General features: G+C 38.7%; 1 protein-coding gene across 2 annotated transcripts in view; it reads left to right on the top strand.

Annotated features, from left to right (window-relative positions):
• The first annotated feature begins 36 nt into the window (after window positions 1–36).
• LGI1 (leucine rich glioma inactivated 1) overlaps window positions 37–12703 on the top strand; it is a 32648-nt gene continuing 19981 nt past the window's right edge. The window contains exons 1-2 of one of the 2 annotated variants that reach the window (XM_038140426.1): window positions 37–143; window positions 7458–7530. The gene's annotated coding sequence lies outside the window, so the exon portion shown is untranslated. The remainder of the gene's footprint in view (window positions 144–7457; window positions 7531–12703) is intronic. The other variant, XM_038140425.1, reaches the window with a different exon arrangement.

Below are 12703 nucleotides of genomic sequence, written 5' to 3'. Positions count from 1 at the left end.
GCAGCGGGGCGCGGGGGAGGGCGAGCCGGCACGGGAGGGGAGGGGAGGGGAAAGCCGCTCATCATGTTTAGGGGAGAGGGGAGTCTCCCTGCCCGGGAACCCGGTCAGCGGCCCCGGCTGCCGCGGTCTCTGCCTCTGGGAAGGTAGGACTCTGCCGCAGGGGCTCAGAGGGGCCTGAGTGCGCCCCTCTCCCCGGCCCGGCTCGCCCGCGCACCATCCCCGGCGCTTTCGGGCGGGGCAGTCCCCGTTGCGGGGGCACGGGCTCAGACCCCGCCGCGGGTGCCGGGGCTCGGTGGAAAGGGTGCCTCGGGAGGGATCGGAGAGGCGGGGGTCGTTCGGGAGGGGACCTCTCGCGGAGAAGGGGAGCCCTGTGCGCGGGAGGCCCCGGGAGGCGCTCTGCGGAGGGCAGCAGCTGCCAGGCGTGCCCGGGAGGTGCGCGCTGCCCTCGGCGCGCCACGGACCGCGATCGTGACCTCGGCACGGCGATCTGTAACAGTGATTGCTGCCTGTGCCAGCGGCTTCTCTTCTTTTCAGTCGCATCTCGCAGTTAGAAGAACGAAAGGCAGTATGTGACTCAGTTTCCCTGTGAGGAGCGGCGGCAACTGGGCGATAAGAGTTTGGGAGCCTGTGGGTTGCATCATAAAAAGAAGCTCTATAAGCCAGAAGTATTTGCTGATAAAGTAGCTGGGAAGCACCAGTCTTCGGCATTAAGTCATCAGATAGAGCAATTAGCTGTCAATGAATTGATAGTTTCCCATCAAACACAACCTGAACTGCTGAGGTCTGAAATGCTGTAGTCTATCACAAGGTACTTTCTTCTGGACTGTGTTTCCAGTTGTGTTATTGATTCCTGGATAGTTAAACCACAGACACACTTAATACAGGGAAATACTAAAAATTGAAATACTGCTGCTACCCTTGTAATATGCAAGTTGTAAAATATAAGTTGTAGGTGTTGCTTTTCTGCAGTAATACAATCACACACCATAGCTGACAGTGTTTCTCCTTACCTTGGCTAGTAGATTTCTGTTTTCAGATTTTTTTTTTTCTTCTGACCTAGTGTTTGTGTTACTTGTTATGTCATTATTGCTGTGAAGGGATGCAAAGATGATGCTAAGTGCCCCATGGAAAGGAACTGAGTGGCACTGTGCATGCAGTGCCATTTGAGTGCATGCAGTATTCTGCTAAGTCCTACTGAATGTGGCCCATTTCCTCTAAAGGGCAGAGACTCAGTTGCAAGAATGGAATTATCCTAATTAATAATTTAAATATATCAAAATAAATAATGTATACCCTCAAAGCTGTAATAGCAAGCATCTTTTTGTTGTTCCTGTCTTATGGAAATGACAGACTGCTTTAGTGTGAATGAATCCTGACATGATTCTGGAAACTGGGCCAACATATCATTGATTATGCACTTTGAAGAAGAGTGGGAAAGGTAGAGGAAAGATTTACAATGCTTGAATCTCTTGGCATTGTGCTGTGGCCGCAAAGCCTGCATATAGAAAAAATACAGTTTCTGGGACAGGAAAATTATCTGCAGTGAGTCCATCTATAGCAGCTGCTGTAGATGCTGAAGTTGTGTTATAAACAGCTTTTCTGAGAATAGCAGCTAGATAATTTCATCTTGCTATGCTGTGCTTTTCTGATGTCTAACTGTGCTGCTTCAGAACATCACCTGACTGCTTTTATATGTGGGCTACAGTAAGCTACAGCTGGGGAATGGGTTCCGAAATGGCCTCCTAAATAAATTGGAAGTTGAAACTGAACGTGCCCTTAGCTGTTGGTATATGCATTATACTTTGCTCCAATGGGAGTATCTCCGTAGTTTAATTCTAGCAACAGTATGTTTTGACACCAAAAAGGCACTTCTTTCGTAGTCCCACAGGATTGGAAGATACAGGAAAAAGAACAGACGAGATGGGCATAACTCTTTACAGGGCAGGAGGTTTTAAGTACATCCAAAGCTTAGGAGCACAGCTTTCCTTTACAAGTAAGTCAGTCTATGCCAATCTTTACAAGTAAGTCAAGCTGCCACTGAAGAGAGCATTCTTCTTAAACGGGCTCTAATGCTTATCTGACCACTCTTGCTGAACTGCAGAATTTAATTTTCTGCCACCCTAACGCCTGTGACTGTCCTGATGTGGTGTCTGGATGAGTAACCCCGGTGAAGCAAAAAAATGTTCGGGATGGGAAGGGAGGGAAGTGGGAAGTGAGAAACAGGGGCTGCCCTTTCAGCAGCAGCTCTCTTTTAGATCAGGTCAGCAGTAATGTGAAACAATAGTCTTAAATTACAGTAGCCCTGAACTTTGTGGTCCACAAAGGAGAAAACATCACTGTAGCTTTAACTTTAGTTCTGCCCTAAATCTAGAATGGGCTAAATAAAGTATGAGGCCTGCTGTATCCAAAAAGTTTAAGTCAGACACGGTACATATATCATAGAAATGCAGAATTCAAAGTATACCTGACATACTTATTGAGCTGTTCACAAGAGGTTCTAGTGTAGGAGATTTCACAGCTTATTACCTTAATCTATTAACCTTTTAGGTATAAGGGGTTTTTCCTACTATCTAAGAAAAAATCTTCTTTGTTGCTACTTGAGTTAATTTCTTAATGCCCTGCATTAGTTTGTACAGAAAGCAAGAAGTGATCATCATTTGAATAACATCTTTAAATCCTGGAAGACATGTATCCCCACAGTTTTCCCTTTTTGCAGCCTGAGAAGGTACTTCAACCTTTCTATATAGGTTACATATTGGAGAACTCTTACATTTTATTGCTCTTTTTCAGACTCGGATTTCTCTATGTATATTTAAGAAATACAAAGCATAGATGTTTACTTCTTAACAGTATTTAGCCAGGAAGAAACACATCAGCCTTCCTGCAGAAGACGATTGCCTCCTAAGATCTTCTGGTAAAGTTGCTTAAACTCAACAGCCTCTGATCTGTTGAATCAAAATTAGTTTGGTTAGCCAATTAAGAAATTGTTCCAATTTTTAATTAAGCAAATCAGAAGGCTTTGCCAGCAGGTTCAAAGAGGCAGCTACCACTGGTATGGAGAGCAAGGGCAGGGCAGTCACTGACAACTACAGCCATTGTGAGCTGTTGCCACAGACTACATTTGAGTTTGATTATGAGACACCTGTGTGGAACCATCAAGAATGCTAGTAAAACTGATACTTGTCCTGTATAATCTTTCCTCTTTCTCCATTAAGTCAGTTCTTTTGTTGACAAATGAAGAAATTAATTTCTAATGCTATTTGATATTGGCACCTTCCTATCTCCTACATGTCTATGAAGCAAGTTGCCAAATCATTTATTTTTTTGTCTTTTGTACGAACAGTACTTTGGCATCTGTCATGTTCCTGATTTTTATCTGCTCCTATTTGAAACCCCCTAGTAATTTGTAGAAAAAGCAAGTAAAGCTAAAAATGGATGTTCACATATGCCAGTAACATCACATTCAGTAACTGTAGCTCTTTTTCATTTAGCTGTACCCGTGTGCAATTTCAGGGATGTGCTGTGCCTCCCAGCAAGCCCTGAGGAAGGTATACTCTACAATCAGGCAGCTGATTCCCAAGTTTAAGACTTCCTGACAGTCAGGGAAAACCAGTGGGACTGTTCGTGAGAGGCAGTGCCTCAAGCTCACCAGTTCCCATCACAGGTACTAGTAACTCCAAACTAGTCATTAATAATATTCTGTAATCATCTAGAGGCTATGTGGAGATAGCAGGCAGTGCATACCTGGTTTGTCAAATTCAATAAATGGTGTGTTCCACATTTTTTTCTCATACACAGAATATTAAACAGGAATCTTAACTAGCCACTAGATGTCAATGTTGCTGTGCTAAAAGGCAAATGCAGTTTTATTTGTTTGGCTGATAAAATAATTTCCTCAAGAAAAGAACTTCTGTATTTAAAGATATTTCCAGTATACGGTCAGTTACAATAAATAATCACAGACAAGCTCATGCTATGTCCATTATTTGAAGAGAAGCTGTGCAGTTTTATGATATTTTGAAGTTGCAATTAGCTTTTCAGTGCATAATCATTGTTAGAAAAGTGCCTTTGTAAGAATACTATCTGATTAAACATCAGTTTCCTTCCTTGTTCTAAAATCCCAGACCTTTGTATAATTAGCCACAATCATTGTATTGCATTTCACTTGTTAATAAGATAAAATAGAGAATATAATAGATAATATAATATAATATAATATAATATAATATAATATAATATAATATAATATAATATAATATAATATAATATAATATAATATCTAACCATATTATAAGAGTATTGAATTTCCTAAATTCCATGTATCCATGGACATTTTCCTCTTAATTATTTCTGTTTAACACCATTGGATATCAATGTTAGATACATTGTGTGGAGACAATTTCTAGAACACGAAGACTTCCAATGTGACAGGCAATTTGAAATTTTGAAAATGTGTATCACTAAAGGCAGATCCGACAGATGATGGCATTTCAGAAGGATATATGAGGTATAATTTTACCCATGGACCTTTGTTATTCCTGGCTCCTCCACTCTAGGGTAAACAAATCATTGCCAGTCTCCACAACTACTTACTGCCTAGTGCACTGAAGGTGCTGGTTCTATTGTCTGTCTACAGAGCATTTATTTTGAGACCAAAGTTTGGAAATTGGTTTAATAAGCAGTCATGGAAAGCTGAAGAAGACAACAGCGTACATCTTGAATTCAGATTAAGCTTGTTCTGCTGTTAGGATAAAAACAAATATCAAAGGCTCTTATTAAAAATAAAGTTGGAACTTCCTGTTGATCTGAAAATTTCCCAAGAAGTCAAAGATGTGGAAATCCCACCCTTATTCTCAGCTGATTAACTTGGTAAACAGAATCCCTGTTTAGGCCACAATGTTAGAAAATACAGCCTAAATAACCTGATTTATTCCCTTAGCCCCACCTCCTGTGATGCATATAAGGCCTCTCAATGTCATACACAATTCACAAGATTTTTTTTTATTACTGTTGACAGAAGAGCAGCCTTAGTCTTCGTTATCATGGACTGAAGTAGTTGAAGTCTTGCTCCGCAGTTTATTTGATGGTAGCATTACTTCCACTCTTAACATGCCAAAGAATCACAGATACACTATGGAGGAACTACAACTGTTTTAATTCCTAATATCTATTTTAGTTTTATTGCCTATGACTACAGAGTTATGTAAGAATCTTATAATAATATCTTGAAAACCAGATTGCTTCATTAATTCATTTTGTTGTAATTAAGGGAACACTCAAAGCATCAACCTTGTTCCTAAAACTTCTGTGTACTTCAAAAAACATTATTAAAATAAAGTTTTCTGCAAGTCCTTGTTAAGATGGATAGTGTAAATAATAGCAGTATGATCATGTAAAGACTGACTTATTCAGTTATGGAAATAATAACTCAGACTTTGATAAAAAAATAATTCTTAGAATAAACTCCCCATATTAGCTTTAAAGTTTGGGCTTATTTTTGCAAAATGTACAGAATTTTACTAAATAAATTCCTTATAGATACATTATATAGACTCCTGTCTAGTGTCTTTAGTTGTCACTGCTAGTTCCACATTTGCTTTATGGCAGGTGATTTTTGTCTCCAGACCTTAGTCTGGCAACTCTGCTCAGAACAAAGCTCACTACAAGATTACACATGCATGTAGGCATGCATAAACTTGAGTAGTGACTTCAGCCTGTCAGGAATTTAATTTTAAAGTAATTATCAGTATGTACAAAATACTACTTCTTAGTTTTATCAGCCTGCACTTAAGTGGAATACAGAAACTTAACTTCTCCACCATGTTCCAGTTTTCATTTGAGGAGATTTTAGAAGTTCATTATGCTTAAATTCCCTGAAGTATGAATTCTTTCCTAAGAGAGCAAAGAATGCCTAATCTTACTTTTATGGCTAGATGTGCTTTGGTGGAAAGTGACTGATGGCATCCAATTACATAAATACAAGAGAAAGGCAAATTTGTTTTTCCAGTTTGATATCAGAGTTATGATATAAGATGAAAAAAATCATAGAAAATAATAAGCAAGAGAAGGAAAATGTAGTAGTGTGAAAATAAATAAAAGAAAACAAATGACAAGCAATGTACTTATTTTCTTTAAATTACACTATTTCCCAATGGATTTTTTGGAAGGGGAAAAAAAGAATACATGAGCAAAGTTACAGTCCCCATTGCATTTTTAAAGCATAGTGGAAAAGATATGTGTTCCCTCTTTTCCTGAGGTGCATTTTTGTGCATAATGTCTACCATGTATATATATTCATAACATTCACTTAGAGAATTGAGGAAAGGTACAAATCATTGACAGGGAATGTTTGCAATCTGAAGTCTTCTGTATAAAAAGGTGACAGACAAGTCACTGTCATCTGAATCATGCAAGCAGTTAAGCACTATTTGTGTTCCCAGCATTCTACATAACCTGGAAAAGAAAGGTGCCTCGAAGTCTGAGTCTGTGATGTAATCTTAATAGAGATGGACAGTCTCATTCCTGCAAACATGTTCCAGAAAACACCAGTTTTTTAGATAAGTGTTTCATCTTAGAAGTTGAGCTCTTAACTCAGGAATCCAGAAGGCCAGTCGTGCAAAATGTACTGTGGAGCTGGTAAGATAAGTTCATCACCGTGTTTTCCACTGGTTGTCCTTAAACAACGAAAATCAGGGATTATTTGCAATATACAGTGCTGCAGTCAGTTGTTTGGAATCTCACTGTCAGATTTCAAAAAACTAAGGTATAAGAGCATGATATAATGTAATGATGACAGATTTGACCACTTTATTTGAATTGATCACTTTATCTTACTATTTCAGTGGGATTACACAGTAAAGCAGTACAGTAGCTGCATGTAGAGGCTGTTAGTACCAGGTTGAGGTGAACAGTAACTGGTCCGTCAGTGAAAACTGAAGGATACAGGGATATAAAAATGCTGCTCTGAGCACTGAAGTAGGATGAATCAGTTAAAAATTCCTATTTCACAGTTTTTAATGAACATGCTTATTGAGTACTGCTGTGAGACCTCATTTAATTAATAATACCATGAGCCATTCTGCTAGAACTGAGCTTTTATTAGTAAAAGTATACTACTGATCACCAGGGTTTGGAAATAATAGGGATTATATTTCAAATTAAATACAATTTTATGTTATTTAATTACCAATATCATTAAGACATGAAGTACTGAAATACTATCAACCTTTCTATTGAAAGTATTTCCAGGACACTATTCATTCCATGGCACCTAAGTGGAATGAGAAAGATAACTATCCTAAATGGCAACCATTAGTCTAACTTGGTTACAAATATCAAGTTATGATATTTATAGCCAGCAACACTGAGCTGTGCAATATCCACAACTCTAGAAGTAAAATTGTCAGACTCAAAAAAACACCAAGGAAAGTTATCTACCGCATCTATCTTTTTTCTAGTAAAAAGAAATACTGCAGCGTGTACCCTGGGGGAGATCCTGCTACTTGCTGAAACCACATTCAATTTCCAAATGTAAGTCAAAATGTTAACAATTACATATCTAGATGACTGCCTTTCTTGAATGGAAGCAAAACTGCATGGAAGATAAGGGTCAGGATGTGAAGTGAGATTTGCGTAAAAAACAACATTTCCTTTAGCATTTCATAAAACATTCTGTCAAGTTTGCATTACACTATCCTTAAATATACTGCACATAAAAGATGGATTGTGTTATTTAGATTTATATTAGGATCTGTTTTAATACTTTTTATCAATCTTGGTGTAGTAAATCCATGCCACTCTTTCCCAGTAAAACTTTTATTTGAACCTCAGTCTTAATAGAGTATTTGGCAGGTTTCTATGAGTCTGTTAACAAAAGGAAAATACTATTCTGACTACCTCATTTACCTTAGATATGGTCATAATCCAGCCACAAATAATAAGAACTAGAAAAATTAAGAAGACTAGTGAAGCATTTTGATATTTTCTTACTTGAAGATATCACTACCCGCAGAAAAATATGCCCATGCAATAGAATACTAAATTATTCTCCCAGTTAAAAAGAAACTAGTATATGAATATTAGCTTCATTAATATATGAAGGTACTGTTGTCCTGTGATCTAACACTACAGTATGAAAAACAAAGCCTTAAACTTATAACATTCATGATTTATATTGATTTGCAGTTCAGTCCAGCCTTAAGAACAACACAAATACCCCATCCTTGGAACCTAAGAGTCTTTATGAAAGGGCATCACAGCCCTGGTCACAGATGCCCATCACATACATCCTCACGGATCCTCAGCAAGGAGGGATTTAGCTGGCTTTGGAACATCACCCATTCTGAATCTATAGCAACCCTCCTCTAATATGCAAAGCTATTTTTAGCATCAAGACAGCCTTGAAAGCTGCAGGTAAAGCATGAAAAGAATGAATAAGTGGTTGTGGTGCTCGCCTGTGAATAGAAGCTATATATAGCTCTTGAGAGAGAACTTAATATATATGTATATATATAATGTGCAAATGAAGGGATATCTGCGTCCCTGAGGGGGAAGCAGGGGTGTCAGAAACACAGAGTAGAGCATTATTACTATTTGTGACCTGAGCTGTTATCTAAAGTCATTATTTCCAATTGTTCTGTTTAAGAAAATAAATTGTTAATGGAATTGGGTATTTTTGATCCAGTCTGTATTTGCAATGAATGTATAGCCTTCATTTCCCTTAGTGAAGAGAAAATTGAACAGCAGGAGACTATTTGCAGTTCCAAGCTCTTTTCAGCCATTACTTGCTCCAAGAAATTCTCTAGCGAATTTCTGAGGTCTCCCTTTCCTTGCCTAGGAGTCAATATCTCAGTTTCTGTGATGTTAACTGTTCTCTTGCGTTCCCAAACCTGGGGTTTTTTTATCCTTGTCTTTTACTCTTACATATTCATCCATTTGCTTCTAAAAACAATCTTGGGAAAAAAGGCCACATGTGCCTTTGTTTAATCAGTACTGTGTGCCATTTATTTAGCTGGGGAGCTATATTGCTACATGAAGGAGCTTATTACTTCTTACTGATGTGTTATATTGAGGCTGGGAATTAGGCCCTCCAGTTTTAATGACTCTTTGCCTAAATCACAAGGGCAGCAACAGTGGAAACTTACAGATGCCTACAAGTGATTGGTGTCAAAAAGAAAGTCAGCTGTATAGTATTTGGATTATTGTCTTAGAAAAGGGATAATTAGGAATCCTTTTGAACTTAAAATGTGAATGTTACCATGTTCAAGGTAGGGAAAATTCTTTAGCTTCTGAGCAGTCATAACTAAAATGTGTATTTCTCTGTTGCTATGAAAATTATATTTAAAACTACAGTCAGTTCTTAGCTAAGGATGTTGTGTTGGTTTTGTTCTCCCACTGCAGAGGGAAAGAGCCAGCAGCCAAAAGAGCAAATCTTTTCTTAAAGCTGTACTAAAGATGTAGCATATTGGCATATGAGATAACAGATGTAATGAAATGTTCAGCCTTCCGAAGTCTCCTCTGCAGGGCAAATGTGGTTTGCAAGAAAAAGGGACCTTGGAGTTCAGCTTGGTGCAGTACTTGATGGAGAATCTGTGCTAGGCTCGTGCAGTGGCAGCATGCCTGCCATAACGTAGGGTGGCAGATTTGGTATTTACTTAGGGTAAAAAGGATTAACTCTTACTGAAAAAGTAAAGTATTTTTTCTAATTTCTTGAGTTGCTGAGAACAGTTAAAACATCAGTAAAATACACTTGCAGAGCTATCACCAACAACCCCTTAAAATGTTTCAGTGCTGATTCAAATCTCTGCTTTGTAAAGCATGTCAATTAGCAATGATGAAACAATAATATGTGTTTGATGATTCACATCCTTCCTATTGTGCAGTTCATTATGTCCATGGCACTCCAGCAAGGCTTCTACTTGAAGTATTTCAGTGACTTCAGTAGCACTAAGATTTCTTTCATTGTAAATTATTCAGGACATAGAAACCTCTTTTTAACAAGTAAAGACTTTCTCCTCAAAAGCCTGTTGTCTCTGCCATGTAACAAATAAATTTTCTATGTACATTTAAATAAATAATATTTTGTTACTTCCTTTCTGTTTGCAAAATGATAAGGAAAATTAAAGACAAGTTTATAAAGATTAGAATAATTCCTCAGGGAGCCAATGCCATGAAAAAGTACAGAAGGGCATATAAGATAGCACAGGTCAAGGAAAGGATTTTGTAACACGCCGTCTGTTTTTAATTAGCATCTTGGCACACTGGAAGAGCTCAGACATTTTTCCATGAAGAAATGTATTATAGACTTTTCTAGCTGCCAATTAAATGGCATTTAGCTACACTGACAGTAGTATGTTGTTTTGGGTCTGCAGAAAGCGCTTGCTCATGCTAGAAAATGGGGACATTTTGTTTTGTATACAGGGTTCTTACTGAACTGCCTTTTCTATCCCTTCTATTTTGAATGTAGGCACAAAGGAAACCTTCTATGAGGAAATAGCAAATTAAGAGTAGAAGGAGATGGCAGACTGGAGATAATAATTATGAAGTGACAGTTTGTATACACCTGCTGAAAGATTGTCCTCCAGTTAGATGATAATTTTTAAACAATGGTAGCTAAATACTGGGGTGTTTTATGAGGCTTGTATTTTGTCCTGTTTGGTAAAGACTGAGGTACTTTGTCACTAGTTCTGTCCTATGATTCCTTTATACATGAGCATTTGTAACATGAAACTGCCCCTGAAGTGTACAGCTCCCTGTGCATTTTCTGTAACAGTGAAACCAATGCTCTCTGCCCACTCCTGTCCTCAGCTGCTTGTTCTGGCTCTGGCAATTTTGGGGGGGGTTGAGAGGGTGGGTTTGAAAGATTTGGGCTTGTTTAGGGTTTTATTTGTTTTCTGGTTCTTTTGCCAGCTAATTTATTTAATCTACTTTAGAGAATAGCATTAGAACAGAAACACCAGCAGTGGTCTGTGGAAGAGAGCAGAATCAATAGTACTTGTAAGAGTTGGGATGAGAGAAACCATCCCATTAAGGAAAGTGTTGCACAGAAATATGTTCTTTAAATCACCATGCCAGTTCTGAAGAAGCTGACAATTACAAATTAAGCATAGATTCTCTCACTAGTATCATGGTTTAATATCTGATAGAACTATGTAGAGGGAAAAAAGGCAAAAAGTAACTTGCATATTTAAACAAGACTTCTCCTTGCTGAGAGGTGCATATAGAGGGCACTTAATCTTACAGTAGGATGTATGCTAGCTGGTGAGTGTGATGTCAGTTCCGCTGAAATAGATGGGAATGTTGACTCTCTCAAAAGTGTCCCCATTTCCAACATGGGAGAAGCTGACCTTCCCTGAGTAAACTACAGGCAAATTTTCATGAGAGTTGTCTTGAAAGATAGAAAAAAATTCCAGATTTCTGCAGCAGGTGGAAACCTCGTGTTCTTTTATATTGTCTCCTTTCTTACACTTCCCCCTATATTAGGTGTGGTATCAGTTCCTGCTGTGAACCATGAAGTGGCACAGCTTCATACATCTTTGAACTGGGCTCTGGTTTGCTCTTGAGCTTGTATGTTTGCTCTTTCATTTCCCCCCCAACTTTAAATATCCATTGTTAGCATTTTCAAGGCAAAACACAGGCACTAGAAGCAAAGCAAGAACTATTTGTATAGGTCTGGAGAAAAGTGTCTGGTTATCAGGAGAGCAGTTAATGTGATGCTACTGGGTTGGGTGCTGCAAAGCACACTGGCTTATAATAGAGCTCAGAAGAAAACAAAGCATCAAGAATCCTAAGGATGTTGAAAGTTCTTAGTCACAACAAAATAAAACCTAGAATTTTGCCTGGCTTCCCTTTGATAGAAATACACTGTGCATCTGTTCTTTGAGAGAGATCATTCAGATATCAGTACATCTCTCCTGACATATTTTTTTGTCGTTGGTCAAATTCTGGTGTACCTAAACCAGCAAGCAGTTCCAGAGACACCTCACATTCACTAGGACATGCTCAGTGGAGCAGGTGTTGTTTTATCACTATGAAATTTTGGCCATGAGAGCTCACTTCAGAGGTGATCACTTCTAAGTCCACAGTGAACTGTGAACTGGCTACTTTATGTAAGGGAAAGGAGACCACCCTCCAAGTCTTTCTTTCCTCCAAAGCTGGCAGCAGTTAAGCAGCCATTTCCTCAGCTTTTTGACACAGGGACTGGCCTGGTTGTTCTGCTTTTAATGAAACTGGTGTAATAAAGAAGGATACCCATAATACGAACCTGTATAGACAGGATAGGGCAAAGTCAGCAGAATTTTCCAAATAAAAAGGTTTGGGCAGTCTTGTGATCATTCCCAAGCTTGTCTGTGTTATGAGCTGTTGTAAAGGCATCTCAAGTTTTATTATGCCTAACCTGCAGAAGGCCTCTTCCTGGCAGTGACTCTTGGTGCCAGATCCACCAGGAAGCATAGTCTTTTCAGAACTGTTTAGAATTCACAAGACTTAGTTTTGTTTATTGAAAGTACAGCCTCATTCTCAGCTGCTTTAAATTTGCCATTTGCTGCAGAACTTCTTTTTAAAAGGGTGGAGCCAAGAGAGCAAAAACTCAGACTTATGAGGTATCTGTAGGAGTCTTTGATCTCAAAACCCTCCTGCTCCAAACACAGTGGTAACATAGCAATGACAATGTTTTGTTCTTTAGGAGACCGGTGAATACTGGGTG

Source organism: Motacilla alba, chromosome 6, assembly GCF_015832195.1.
Source record: "Motacilla alba alba isolate MOTALB_02 chromosome 6, Motacilla_alba_V1.0_pri, whole genome shotgun sequence".
NCBI classification, from domain to species: domain Eukaryota; kingdom Metazoa; phylum Chordata; class Aves; order Passeriformes; family Motacillidae; genus Motacilla; species Motacilla alba.
This window is presented reverse-complemented; position numbering and strand designations above follow the sequence as displayed.